Below are 13,366 nucleotides of genomic sequence, written 5' to 3' on the forward strand. Positions count from 1 at the left end.
AATTGTTTCGTTTTCAATACATGTTTGGAGTCGTGACGACTGTTCACAACGCACGATTTATTTTTGCGTCTATAACCGTCACGCGCAGTGAAACTGCATACAGCGAGCCTCGCAAAATACAATAATTTACATTAAAAAGTTAAAACTCTGACTTTTTTACAGCTACGTGTCAGAATGGTGAATGCGACGTGGTAGAAAAAGAAATCCTGCGGATTTATTTAAAATGGTTCTTAGTGCGGGCAAAAAGGACGAATGAGGAAGAAAGTGGCGGGAGTGGGCTGGATGAAAAGAAGTAAAACGGAATAAAGGATAAAGAGAGCCAGGGCGGAAGGACGGAATGCAAAACTTTCGTCACTGGACGAATCTCTTAGAAAAATGGAGCGAGAAGCTTTCGTCATGCCTGAATGTGGTTGAGAAGAAACGGAACTCGTGATGGACGTATTTCATTGTAACAGCGGGGATGTACCATATATATATATATATATATATATGTATATTCAAAATAGGGAAAATTCAGCCGCTGAGAGAATGAGTAAGAGGTTTTACGGAGCTTGCCAAAGATATCTCTTGCCACACCTATTATAACGAGCAAAAAAAATGTTAAACATCTAATGCCACTCGAGGCAATTTTTAGAATTTTATAGCCAACAATTTCAACGACTATACCGCTTTATGAAACAATTGTGTGAAACAAAAAATACGAGTATGAGAGGAATATGATAAATAGAGGAACATAAGATTACATTGTTTCCCATAATATATATATATATATATATGTATATTGAAGACCGTGTAATGTCAAATAGTTAATTTTTAATCAATCCATGAAGTGGATTTGGAGACTTGTATAATAATTTAAAATAAATTATTTGTATATTGGAATTTATAAAATTATTGTCGAGATTGCTAAATTAGAGATTCAAGAGAAATGGGACATACAGAGAGTAAAGGGAAGAGTGATTTCTATGGGGCTGAAACTGATCGGTGGAAATAAATTCCTTAAAATCGTGGGCGGAGCTTTAATAAGTCGAGTTGGTGAAATCGAAACGACCGAATATAAATGCACTCGGGTAGGGCTTGGCTTTGCAAGCGAATGCTTGAAATTTCGCGGGAATGCGGCCACAACGGTGATAGAGATTTATCGAGTCTTCAGCGACAAGGATGCAAAATGGGATTCCGCACCGGCTTTTCCATCCCGGCTGTGTCCTCTCGCCATTTCCTCCGAGAAGCTTTTACTTCTCGTGCTTCCTCCACCAAGGACCCGCACCATCCCTCCAGCATCGACGATTAAATAGCGATTTCTGCTAGGAATCCCAATCTCGTCCAAAAGGAAAAACAAGTGGCAAGTCTTCCAACAACCAAACAATTATTTACATTGAAATTTCCCCAAAAATCACCGAGTCCCACCAAAGAAATTCCAACAAAACTCTCCAACTTGAGAATTCTATTTTTCAGATGAGAAGAATCCAGGTGAAGACCATGTATATGAATAAATTTAATAAGATGAAATGGAAAAGAAGAGATTAACCTGAAAAAAGTGGAAAGGGGCGGAGGGGGGAGGTTTCAGGAAGGTAGTAATTCTTGATTAAAGCGAGAATAAAAGCAGATGCAAAGACAGAGGGCTGAAGAAGGGGATAGGGAAATAGAAATGTGGCGGAGAGAAAATGCTCGGCAAGGTGCAGAGTCTTTCCTGAGAGGGATGAATCGCGATACTAAAATTCCATTAGTGCTGCTGACAGTATCCTACGCACGGAATAATATATTTCTTTCCGAGGTTTGCATTTCTCGCGTGTTTTCAGGCTAAAATACAGTGTGTATAGCTTCAACCCTTCGAGGTGAACCCTTTGGTTATGGTATCGACACTTCCCCTGCCTCGCCAGGAAGCCGGTCCTTTGTTTCCAGTCCTGCTCCTCCTCCCCAGTACACTTTGTACTCGCGATTTGCACATGTAAATTCAGTCGCATCGACTTTTTCCCCACTTGGTCCCGCAGCATCGCGCGATTATTCTCCTCCTTTGCGAGAAACACGAAAACGTGCGAGGTGAGATATCGTCATACACGAATCGAATCTCGCATTGGTGGCTATTGTTTAAACTGTGGAAAGGGACCGAGCGAAAGAGAAATATGGGTGGGAGAGGGGGGGGGGGGGGACAGTGAGAGATTTAGCTGAAAATTTGCATAGCTAGGTTTTTCACTTCTTTCCTGTTCTGGTAACAGCATATATGTAAATGCATTTGCTTCTGGGTAACAACTATATACCAACCAGCAGGTAAGTTTTCACTCGGGCAACAGTCTCGGTTGTATTTTCACTCGCTGCTCATTTTATACCCCCTGCGGTCTATCATTGCAGCAGTCCTATTTTCTTTTAAAGCGAACACTTTGTATATAGTGTACGGACTGCTGATGATGACTCCATTTGCAGGTCCACCCACGTTCACTCTGCAGGAACGAGTGCTTTTATTTATCCGTATACTTTCTTCGCAAAGACCAACTATATTTCTCACGTATCTTCGCTATAGTGGACTCTTTGCCGTGCGTCCGGAAACCGAAGAACGTGAGACTCTTCACAAACGTTTGTGCAGAGATTATATATATATATATATATATATATATACTGAAACTACACGTTTTTTGACAAACGCGTGTCGTTAGGGTGATGGCGTACAAATCGACGTAGTGGACGTAAACTTGATTCGAGACACGTGGAAGCTTAACCGGGGTGAAATCAATACATTTATACTGCACCCTTTGCGTTATCACCTGTACTTCGAGTCATGTTTACATCTACGTTCACTCGATCGCTTTGTCCTCATCTGCGCACGTGTCTTCGTACCCTATATACGAAACAACTTCCTCGGGGATTCGATTTGATTTTGCAAATTTTTTGCTCGTTTAGACGAGAGGCGAAGAAGGAAAGGATTGAAAAGGGCGAGGTCAAAAGTCATCGTTTATGTGGAGGGACATGCGAATGATCGGGGAAGCAGGGAAATTGGTTTATCCCCAGGTTGGCCGTATAAAAAAGATCTGAAGTGGCCTAATTAAAGCTATACGCTCGCACATTTGAGTTGGCCGATACCAATCCTGGAGAAAATTAGTGGAGAGTTAGTAGTTCCGGTGCTGCGTAATTAAAAAGTTTGTTACGCCGAATAGAGGACGAGGAGTGGGGGTTGAAGGGAGGAAAAGAGGAGTGATGGAGAAGGAGCGTGCGCTTGTATATAGTATATATACATACACTGTATATGTACGTATACGGGGGTCTCATAGTGTTACGTAATTGCTCGATCGTCATCATTAACTTTTCTCGAAATTCTATTGCGCGATAATTACCCTCTCCAGTAATAATAAATCTTTCGCTTCTTGAGAGAGTAAGTGCTCGTGAGAAACATTTTACGGAACACATCTAGAATATAAGCGCGTAAAGCTGCTGTCGGCTCGTAAACAACTCACTAATTACAGACGAGGTACCTTGGAACGGCGTAATTAATCGAGGGCGCTTAATCGACTCGCACAATTCCAACGGTTGCTTCAGAGAAATTACTTAGCGCGACTAAAACTTAAAAATATCGCAGAAACGTTGCTCCTCAGAGACGTAACTCTTAAACTCCACCCACCTACGGTCCACGGCCAATTTGCCCCACCTAAATCACCTCCTAATTAGACATTTGTCGGGAGGAACATAAGCTATATGCGCTTTCCAAATTAAATATCTGCGGAAGAGACGACAAAGAAAAACAGATTATTTTAGTTAGCTGAGAGCAAGAATCGAAGAATGCTTATATACCTTTGATGAGAAAAAATCATTAATTAGTGTCAAAAGAACTTTCCAGCGTGTTATTTTTACAAGGGTAGCTTCGTGCTAACAGAGGTGAAGAATAAAAGGGGAGTTTTTGTGCCTTGCTTCTACGTCGATGTTATCTGGTCTTTTGGCGGTGGCACTTGAACCTTCAAACACGTAGTGAGCACTCACTACCAGAGGGTCACCCAGTGTATTGACAACACCGGATCGCATCAACAGGAAGTCACGTACACGCCTGTAAATCACGTCAGTCCTCTCCCGTTCGTCGACCAGGAATTACACACAATACACGGATTCTGCATATTTATGCTAGCCGTGAAAATCCACACAGCCGGCCAATTTCGGAAAATAGTCGAGAAGAATTGCGAATGACCGAGCATACTGATTTATACGCAATTGGAATACTGTTTTTCTGAGCTTTACGAAGATCTAGTGCGCCGGATGATTTGATTTAGGATTTTCTGGTAATACGGGTACGTAGAGGGCGCCACTGACCTATACCGATGCGTTTCCCGCCATCTTTCTCTTTCCGGATAACCAGTGCAATTACAGCGTGAGATATTAAATTTTAATCGCGTTCCACTTATTTTTTGCGTTCTCGTCTCACCAATCTTTATTTCTCATTGATTCGCGAGTAAAGATAACACTACAGGGACTCCCCACGGTGGGTTATACGACTGGGCTCGGTCCTTGTAACTTACCGATAGTAATTCTATCCATAAATTTCCTCGTAGACACACGGGCAGAAATATTAATTTGAACATAACATGTACACACGTGTTATTTACACGTGAAATGAACGAGATTTTATAGAAAAAGCGATGTGTTTAAATTTTATTAGGTCTTAATTCGTCGTATCTTTGTAGAGAGTGCTCTGTACTTGCATTAAAACGGTGTTGGCACGTTCCGGGCGACGAGATCGCATACCTCGGTGTACGTACTCACGTTACGGGGCCATAAATTTGTTACGTCGCCCGTTAACGGAGATCCGTGAATCACACAGCCTCGACATGATGGCAGGATGCATCCGCGAATTTCCATCGGCCTCTGACACGCTGACGAAAAAAACTAACGTTCAGAAAAACTATCCCCACCTCGTCGAACATTCGCGAATACATTTGTAGTCGCGTATATACAAACGACACTTTTCTGTAGTCATTAATCCACGCGCTATCAAAATTCAACGTAATGCAAAATCGATGAGACATTCGTGGTTCAACGGCGTTTATCGGATTATGTTCTTTAACCATTGATAACGCAAAATTTCGAAGGGACGTACAGAGTGTATCTACAAAATTTATATAGATATCTTTAAAGAGAGAAAGAAAGAGCGTTTCTCAGGACTTTTCGAATATTCCAGAATGTTTAGATTAACCAAAGAATTATTGCACCAGAGTTTTAAAGCTTTATCGCATAATTGATAACCATAAAAAAATATATTTTTTGTTTTTATCCCAAAAATACTTCATAGAACTTTGAATATTATACTTTACGCAAGGACAAAGAATCTTCACAGAGGTGGGAGGCTGTTCCTATTGTTGTTGTTCGTCGGTTCAAGTTTTTGATTCGGCCGGTGTCGAGTTTCACGTGGCTCCCTCTACGCCATTAATCGACACGCTCCATTAGAGGTATTCCCAAATTGAATTCCAGTCGCATTATCGTGTACGAGCGAAACGCTGTACTCGGATTTTCAAGTCTGAGGAAAATTCATGGCTATTTCCGAGATGCCTTTGGTCGAGAGCAGCTAACCTCAAATGAACTGTGTTCTTATTAAGTCCCGGGTAGTTTCGATGCAAAGTAACATCGTCGCGCTGTGCGGTTGATAAATTGCTTTCCCGGAATACGCAATAATACTCAAGTTCTCTTTCAGGCAAATGTAATCCACTCTGGAGTATCTGTTCCCTGAGCATCGCTACGTCGCTACTTTCCAGAACGCGATCTTGTTTTCGCAAGAATGTAATATAACCTTAAGAAGCTGAATAGCGAGTTTCATTTAGCAACGCTACTCATTAAAGCTTCTTTCTTAAATTTTAAAGTGAATATCAATGCACTTTATTGCAGAATTGCAACTGTTGGATAATGAAAGTCACCGTCCAGCGTGATTTTTCAGCATGAGAACGAAAATTAGTGTAGATGACGCGTCGGAAACTTCGGGATGGTGAGGACTTTCGGTCCTAACCTATGAAATTGCGTTATGGAAAGGTATAAAACAACATTGGAGGGACAGAGAAGTTCGGTCGGTCGTAGGATGAAGCAGAAATCTGACTTTGAGTGGAGAGGGAGGGGGAGGGGGTAGGGGGTTTAATTTACATGTTATTAGATGGAGTAATTATCAAGAGAGGGTTCCGGGAATATTGATCCCGTAACCCGAGCATCATGGAGTTAATCTGATATCCGACATCCTCAAGCTTGAATACAGCTGCAAAACAATACTGATTTACAGAGCTCTGGAAATGAACCGCTTAAGGATCGACGGTGAAGGAAAGTACCATAACTTTGTTGACAAGTCTAGATTGTTCTTCTTGAATGACCTTTCTCGTCAAAATACTTGCTATACTAACATCACAAATTTTAAAAAATATTTTTATCCTCAAAGTTACAGCAGTTTGTAAACTTTCAATTGTTTTTCTCGATTAGTATATATATTATGTTTTAATAAATATAGAAAATACGTTGAAGATACGAATGATACTGTACCTATATATATATATATATATATAATCTCGATATTGGATAGATAGAAAAATCTTCGATATGGGTTGTTGCAGAATTTAACAAGCTGATAACAATTAAGTAAATTAAACGAAATGCAATGATTCTATATTGGTAGTCGTGCTTTGTATCCTACGGGACTTGAGCCGTGATAAAGAGAACGATCGAAGAGTAAGTCATAGCGGCGGCTCCTGGGAATTCATCTCCTACTCTTATTGCAGTTTCAGCTCCCGAAGGAGCTGACGTAACTTGATTAGGGAATGCGTGTTCATGTCATATCACTAAATTTTATGACACTTGCCACTCTGTGAGGAATGTACTTCTCCATATTAAACTGATATGTATTACCATAACACTCTATAAATATAAAATTTCTGCCTGAAATATTTTTCATACATCCGAAACAACCAATCCATTTCTGTTTTATCACATTTAAAATATAACCGACATTTTACCTCTGTATTTCTAATATTTGAATCCATTTAGCGGGAGGATGAAATAAACCTTTGGGTAGTATTGAAAGCCACTTGGAAAAACTTCAGATTTAATGGAGTCATCGCAAGCGGATGTTTTGAGCTAATGTAGAATAAGAACGATGTTGACTGGGAAACTTCGTTGAAATTCCACGTCGTGCTCTTCGCAAGATGCGGAATAAGCGGCAATGATTTATGCAAATCCGGAAGTCACTCTTGTTATATCTAGAAGTAGTGCAATCAAGCTGAGCGAACCTGCAAAAAACGCATGTTAATATATTAGTCTCAAAAATCAAATTTCTCATCTGCAGATTTAAAATTGGAAAAATAAGGGAAAAGCTTAATTAATTCACGATCATTGGAGCATCAAAAAAAAGTTCAATAATTGCGTATTTTCAGAGGTGAGAGAAAGATGAATGAAAAAAGCGGAAGAATCGCGGTAAATTAGTTGAATGGAGGCAGACTGGCGCGGAAGATTAACGATGCTGACGCCAATGACGCGAGATATCAGACTTTTTTCCGACGGGTATCCCAACCGCAAGCAGAAAGCGCGGGAAATCAATTGCAACGGCAATCGCGCCCTTTTTCACTCATCTTTTTATCTCCCCCTGCAAACCCATCCGAGAAAGAAGCTTTCCCTTCTTACTGTAAAGTAATATGGAGGGAATCCCCCGGCTAACCTCACTTTTTAGCGAGTAAAGGAGAATTTATCGTTCTCTCGGAGGAACAAGATATTTAGCCTGGGTTAGAATGTTATTCAACTGGCGGTGACTAGCGGATAACGACTCAATCAGGTAAGATTTAGTTTATGTCTGTAATATGAGTGGAATCTTACCTAACCTCACTTTTTGCCGGGCAGAAACGAATTCCGCATTCCTAAAGGAGCGGGTTATGCGGCCAATGTTGGAATGCCATTCGGCCAGCGATGATTAGCTGGGTAACGAGTCAATATATGGAATCACGCTTGAATATATGTTGGTGTGGATTGGACTCTTGAGGTGTGGTAGTGTTCGTGGTACTGGTGGCTACGGTGGCGAGAACACGTGTACCGAATGCACCGTTTGGCTCGGATAATCGTTCGATCGGGAAACAAACGTGTTCCGATTATCGTCGGACGCTCCAGTTTCGTACTGCCAACGTATTTTCTCCCCACCACACCAACACATACTTATACGCAGCGTCATCCGTTTTAAGCCAATACAAATTCAAGCGGAAATAGTTATGCGATCCCGCAGAAGCAGTAAAGACGCGTATGGATAGAGTGTACGAAACAAATTTCTGAGAAATTCGGCGAAAATTTTCTCTTTTTTTCAAATATTGTCCTCCAGTTTTATTGTCAGCATTTCCGTTTCAATGGAATAATAACAATATCAACCGACGCGGTAATACTTTCCATAAGTTCCGTCAGGGATCGCTAGTCTCCTGAATTCTCCTATATCATCTCGTGCCTGTCCAAGAATGGCTGTTGGATCTTTTAAGCTGGTGATAAAATCTGATTGAATTTCAAGGCATGTAATTTAATATCAGTCACGTACACGGGTAACGCTGAGAGAGAGAGAGAGAGAGAGAGAACATACCAAGAGAAAAACCTATACATTTGCCAGAGTTACTTCATAAATTTTAGATGTAAACACATTAGCATTCTTCAGCGATATTCCTCGAATTGATACTTATTGGAAAATTTAGTAACCATCTGCGTCAATTCCGAGAACGTTTCAAGTATTCGCTATTGTCACTACTGTCAACTAGTGGGGATAAACAGCTCGAGGCTCGTATGGTAGTATTGCTACGGACGCTACATGGGATGGTTGACCAGTGAAATAATTTACCAGATGCATAATTTTGTTGATAAACATGCTATATTGTTGTATGGTGAATAACGAGGTTTGGCTACCAGAATCGATCGTTCTGTGGAGTTATTATGCCATATTAATTTTTTTTCAAGTTCTCGGAATACATGAGTTATAATACAGTATTTGTGTGTGGTTTCAATTGAAAGTGGAAAGAAATTCAATGTGAAAAAGTGTAATTAGGTGAATACTATATTCGAGAGACACGAAGAGAGTAAACAAGGAAAGAGGCATCAGTCTTGTGATAAACGAAGGCGACATGGAGGCAGCTGCAGAGAACAACGTCGAAATGTTGTCGTGTCAACCGATTTACTACTGGGCAAACGCGTCTCTGAATTTCCAGCACCACGAGAGACCAGAAAGGATTCAATTAACCGGCTCCGGAGGTCCCTTTTAGCTGGAGCTTTCATCGCGAGCCGGAAATCTTCCTGCAGATTTTATTTTCATCGGAGTCCTACGGAGAGTGTGCGATTTTACTGAGAGAGCCTAGCTAACTTTATTAAACGCGTCTGATTGATCCCTCCCCCCTCGCATTGCCTCTCTTTCCTTCTTTCTCTTTTCTGCTTAACCTCTGCAGGAATTACACGGATTTAGCAAGAGAAAAAGGAGAAAAAGAGAAGGGAGAGAGAGAGAGGTCAATCTTATGAATGTAGATTGGAAAAAATGAAGAAAAACTCGACACACGCGTGATCTATATGTGAAGTGATAACCGTCAAACGAAGGTGATAAAAAAATAGTATCGAAGCTGAAAAGCTCATTTTCATTTTGGAAATGTGGATTTAAGTTCCGAATGAATGCTGAGCTGCGCCATGTCGGTGCTGGTTTATGCGAAGATTTCGTTTCGTTTCCGACTGCTGGCAGATCAGAGAAGCGATCAGAGGCCGACGGATTACGTGGTATTCATCTCAGTCCTCAAAGCCGATCCTGCTGCTAAAAAAGAAAGTTTTCGGAAAGGGATCGAATAAAAAAGTGCGTTTGGAATTCTAGCCTTTTTTGTGCAGACAACACGCTTCGCCAAGTTAAAGCATACAAGCGTAAATCAATTAATGAACAATTAATCCAATTAATCGTTCCATTCTACAACAGAAAGGATTTACTTTTTTTTTACAAAAGACAATCCTTTCATCGATTTATGAACGACTCCATTCAATACAGGATTCGCTTCTATCGCATTGGAGCATTGCCGTGTTTTCAGGAAAATAGACGAATCACCATTGAAAAGCTCCATGATTTTTATTCCCAGTGTGGAATACTGGCAAGAATGCGTGCGCGAGACAAAGTTTGCATGCAGCAATCCCACCCCAAACCAAGCTGCTCTCCAAGTTTGATCATAAACTTCGACAGTGAATTTCCAAAGTGCATTTCCCCAATGCCTTAATCCCATATATTTTTATTCTACTCGTCTGAAAGCTCTGCTCAGCTTTTGATAAGCAGCTTTACAAGCCCGGACAGACGAGTTTTAGCGGTGATGCTGCTCGTTATTCATAATAGCGAAGCTTGGAAAGTACAAAAATCAAAGCTAAGTGACGACCAGCCGAAGGAGGAAGGCTCGCGCTACTGTTTAAAAGAAAATGAAAATCTCAAGGACTCGGGACGAAAAGTCCGAGTCTTGAAGAAGTACCCGAGTTACAGCAATGGGACTGAAGGTAGCAAGAGAGATAATTATTGGTGGATACAAAAATAATGGAGAATTTTGATGCTTCGTTTATTGCTGGTGGAGTTCTAACGTAACACTGTGGACGATTTGCGTTGAAATAGGACGTGTATAACCAGGGCTCGATTCCTGCAGCTGAATACACAAGCTAACGTGTTTTTTCGCAAACCCATAGTCGGTTGAACGTTGTTCCACGAGCCGCAACTAGAAGCAGACGTGCACAAACTATGATGGAGTGCTTGTCGCTGAAGCTGCTGGCCTCTGCCTGTGCGTTGCAAACTTTAAAGCTCGTCCCATTCTCACCCTCCACAACATCCTAGTTACTCTCCAGCGTAAACTTGTTTCCACGAACTTGCCACGCTCTGGCAACATTTCGCACGCGCCCATCGTGAGCTTTCTATCTTTCATGATGAGAAATAATGGATGTAAAAATGTTCTAGAGACAAAATGTCTTTATAACGTTGTCCTTTATTGAAAAATACTTGGGATATTGAGTGCCGAAAACACTTTAATTATCCTAATGTACAATGAAGGAAAATATTTTCCATAGATTATAGCTGCGAGCCTTAGCTCCACCCAAATTGCCGCAAGCAGGAAAAGTTCATTTATCCTCCAGGCTTGGCTAAGATTTTGCGGATATCTGCAGTAAACAGGGGCCATATGTCTCCAAGATTAAATCTGGGAGCACCTGGTGCTGCTTTCAAAAATAATAACGTGATTTCAGCATCGAAAATTTACCAGGGCTACTCTCTCCCTTTGCCTCTCTTTCTCTGTAAACGTGACGAGCTTTTGCTTCCAGATTTATCCATGTCTGCACTTCACCCCGCGTGCCGGATCTCTCTCGTCAGTTAATTTCGTTTGATTTCCCGTGCTTCCCTCTCTCGAATTTTTTATTGAACGGACCATCGTGCATTCAAACCTCGGCCAAAAAAGTTTAAATCCAGCAGGAAAACAGCAATGCAAATGGGTCGAGCTCGTATGATGAATCGCATGTCATAATTTGTGGCTCAAAAAGAGTGAAAACGGCTATAGTGGTAGGGACGGTCGTGGATCTAGTTAGAGAAAGAGGGAGAGAGAGAGAGAGAGGGATGCAACGGTAGATGTGGGTGACGGGGTGAGTGGGTGAACGTACGAGTGGGAAAAGGGGTGTGAGTACCAAAGCGGGATCAACAAACAGATTAATCTGCGTTACGTTCTGCTCCGGGCGTGGACTGTGCACGTCCTGGTTGTGCGGGTCGGGGAAACGGACGGCATGCGCGATATGGGAGAAGGTAACTAACTACGGAACGAAAGGGAACCAAAGAGGAAAGATAAAAAGATCGCCAGCTGAAAAAAGCCGAGTGGGAGGAGTCCACATAGTGCTTGCGAAGAACTGGAGGGAGATGAGTAAATTTAATTCTCCCAAGGTCATTTATCAAAACGCAAAACGTGGAATATTCTCATCCCACGATCGTGTCACACCGTTACGTGCACCAACCTGTCCGCGCGATACATATATAAATATATATATATATATATATGTAAGCTTCTAGTGACAGTGTGTCGAATTTTAAAGTGTGTGTAGCAGGTCTCCGTTGTGTATTAAATATGTTGGAGTGCGCGCGTGTGTGCGTATAAAGTTTACAATACGTGTAAATGCGTACTGTGAATGTGAAATGAATTTTATGCGAGTGAATTTGTCGAATCGTCGTATTCGTCAATAACCATCATTAAAAACGTATAGGCAGGAATATAAAGCTATTTATAGTTGGTGAACGACCGTTGAATGGGTTGTTTTCGCTCTAACCTAATTAAGCACTCCTCAGGGGGATGGAAAACTGGTTAAGCCGGCTCTTCCGGCAGGGACACGCTCCATTTTCCAGAATCCCCGAGTGAATTATCGCTCGTCCCAGCGTTCTCCTTAGCTGTAAAGAAGCTCTCCGCCATTTTTATTTACAACTGCAGCGCTATCCCGATACACTCGTATACTTCTTACCTGGGAACAGCTGGGGGCGTTTACCACTCTACGTTTTTCCCGCTGAAAATCCATGAGCAGTTCCGAGACAGAAGTTCAATCTCTTATGGGAAACTTCCCCCTTACTGTCGTTTCTTTTCATTGCGGAAGAAACAGAAACGTTCGGTAAAGCGAATTATTTGAATGATGGTGGTACATACAAAAGATTTTCATAGGCTGATGACAAAAACTGATGGACATTGGGAAACAATAAAATATAAATCGAATATTATCATAACCATCATTCCGGTTCAGCTGTATCACAATATTTCCCCTATTCGAGGTATCGTCAGTTTTCACTGCATTCAAAATTGGTCAATTATTAATCTCCGATTTGAATTATCGGGGCAAATAAATCTGCTCTGCAGCGGTCTTGCAACGTAACTTGATTTTGGCAATGAACCGTGCGAGCGTTATTCAAGCCTCCTATTCGTACCAATTAAGTTTGATCAGCTGCAACTAAATATTTCGTTAGCTTTCAAAAATCAATCCAACTGCCGACTAGAGGTATAATAAAACACAGGCAAAGTCCTGAAGTCGTTGGGCCGTTGATTAAGGACCGTATCTGAGTCCATTATTTAATAATAAAAGCTTGGGAGACCGGCAAAGGAAGCGTTTTTACGATTTCCAGTCAGGCCGATAAAAGCTTCTGAATATTTCGAGAAACTTCGCTCCAATTACACGGTGCTAGGAGCCGGAGAGATTTTAACTCCTGGAATTGACGATCCGAGAGCAAATACAGCTTGTGTACCTAAGGAGAAATTATAATGGGCCTTTCTGCATCAATTTTAACCCGAAAGTTTCAGCGAAAATTCTTGGAGATGTGTCGAGGAATATTGGTGGAAGAATATTTTTCAGTGGAGTATCTTAAGTTACGGTTGAAAAGAGT

The sequence above is a fragment of the Prorops nasuta genome, unplaced genomic scaffold (assembly GCF_024137725.1).
Source record: "Prorops nasuta isolate Cenicafe-Biocafe unplaced genomic scaffold, Cenicafe_Pnas_1.2 PNAS00031, whole genome shotgun sequence".
NCBI classification, from domain to species: Eukaryota; Metazoa; Arthropoda; class Insecta; order Hymenoptera; family Bethylidae; genus Prorops; species Prorops nasuta.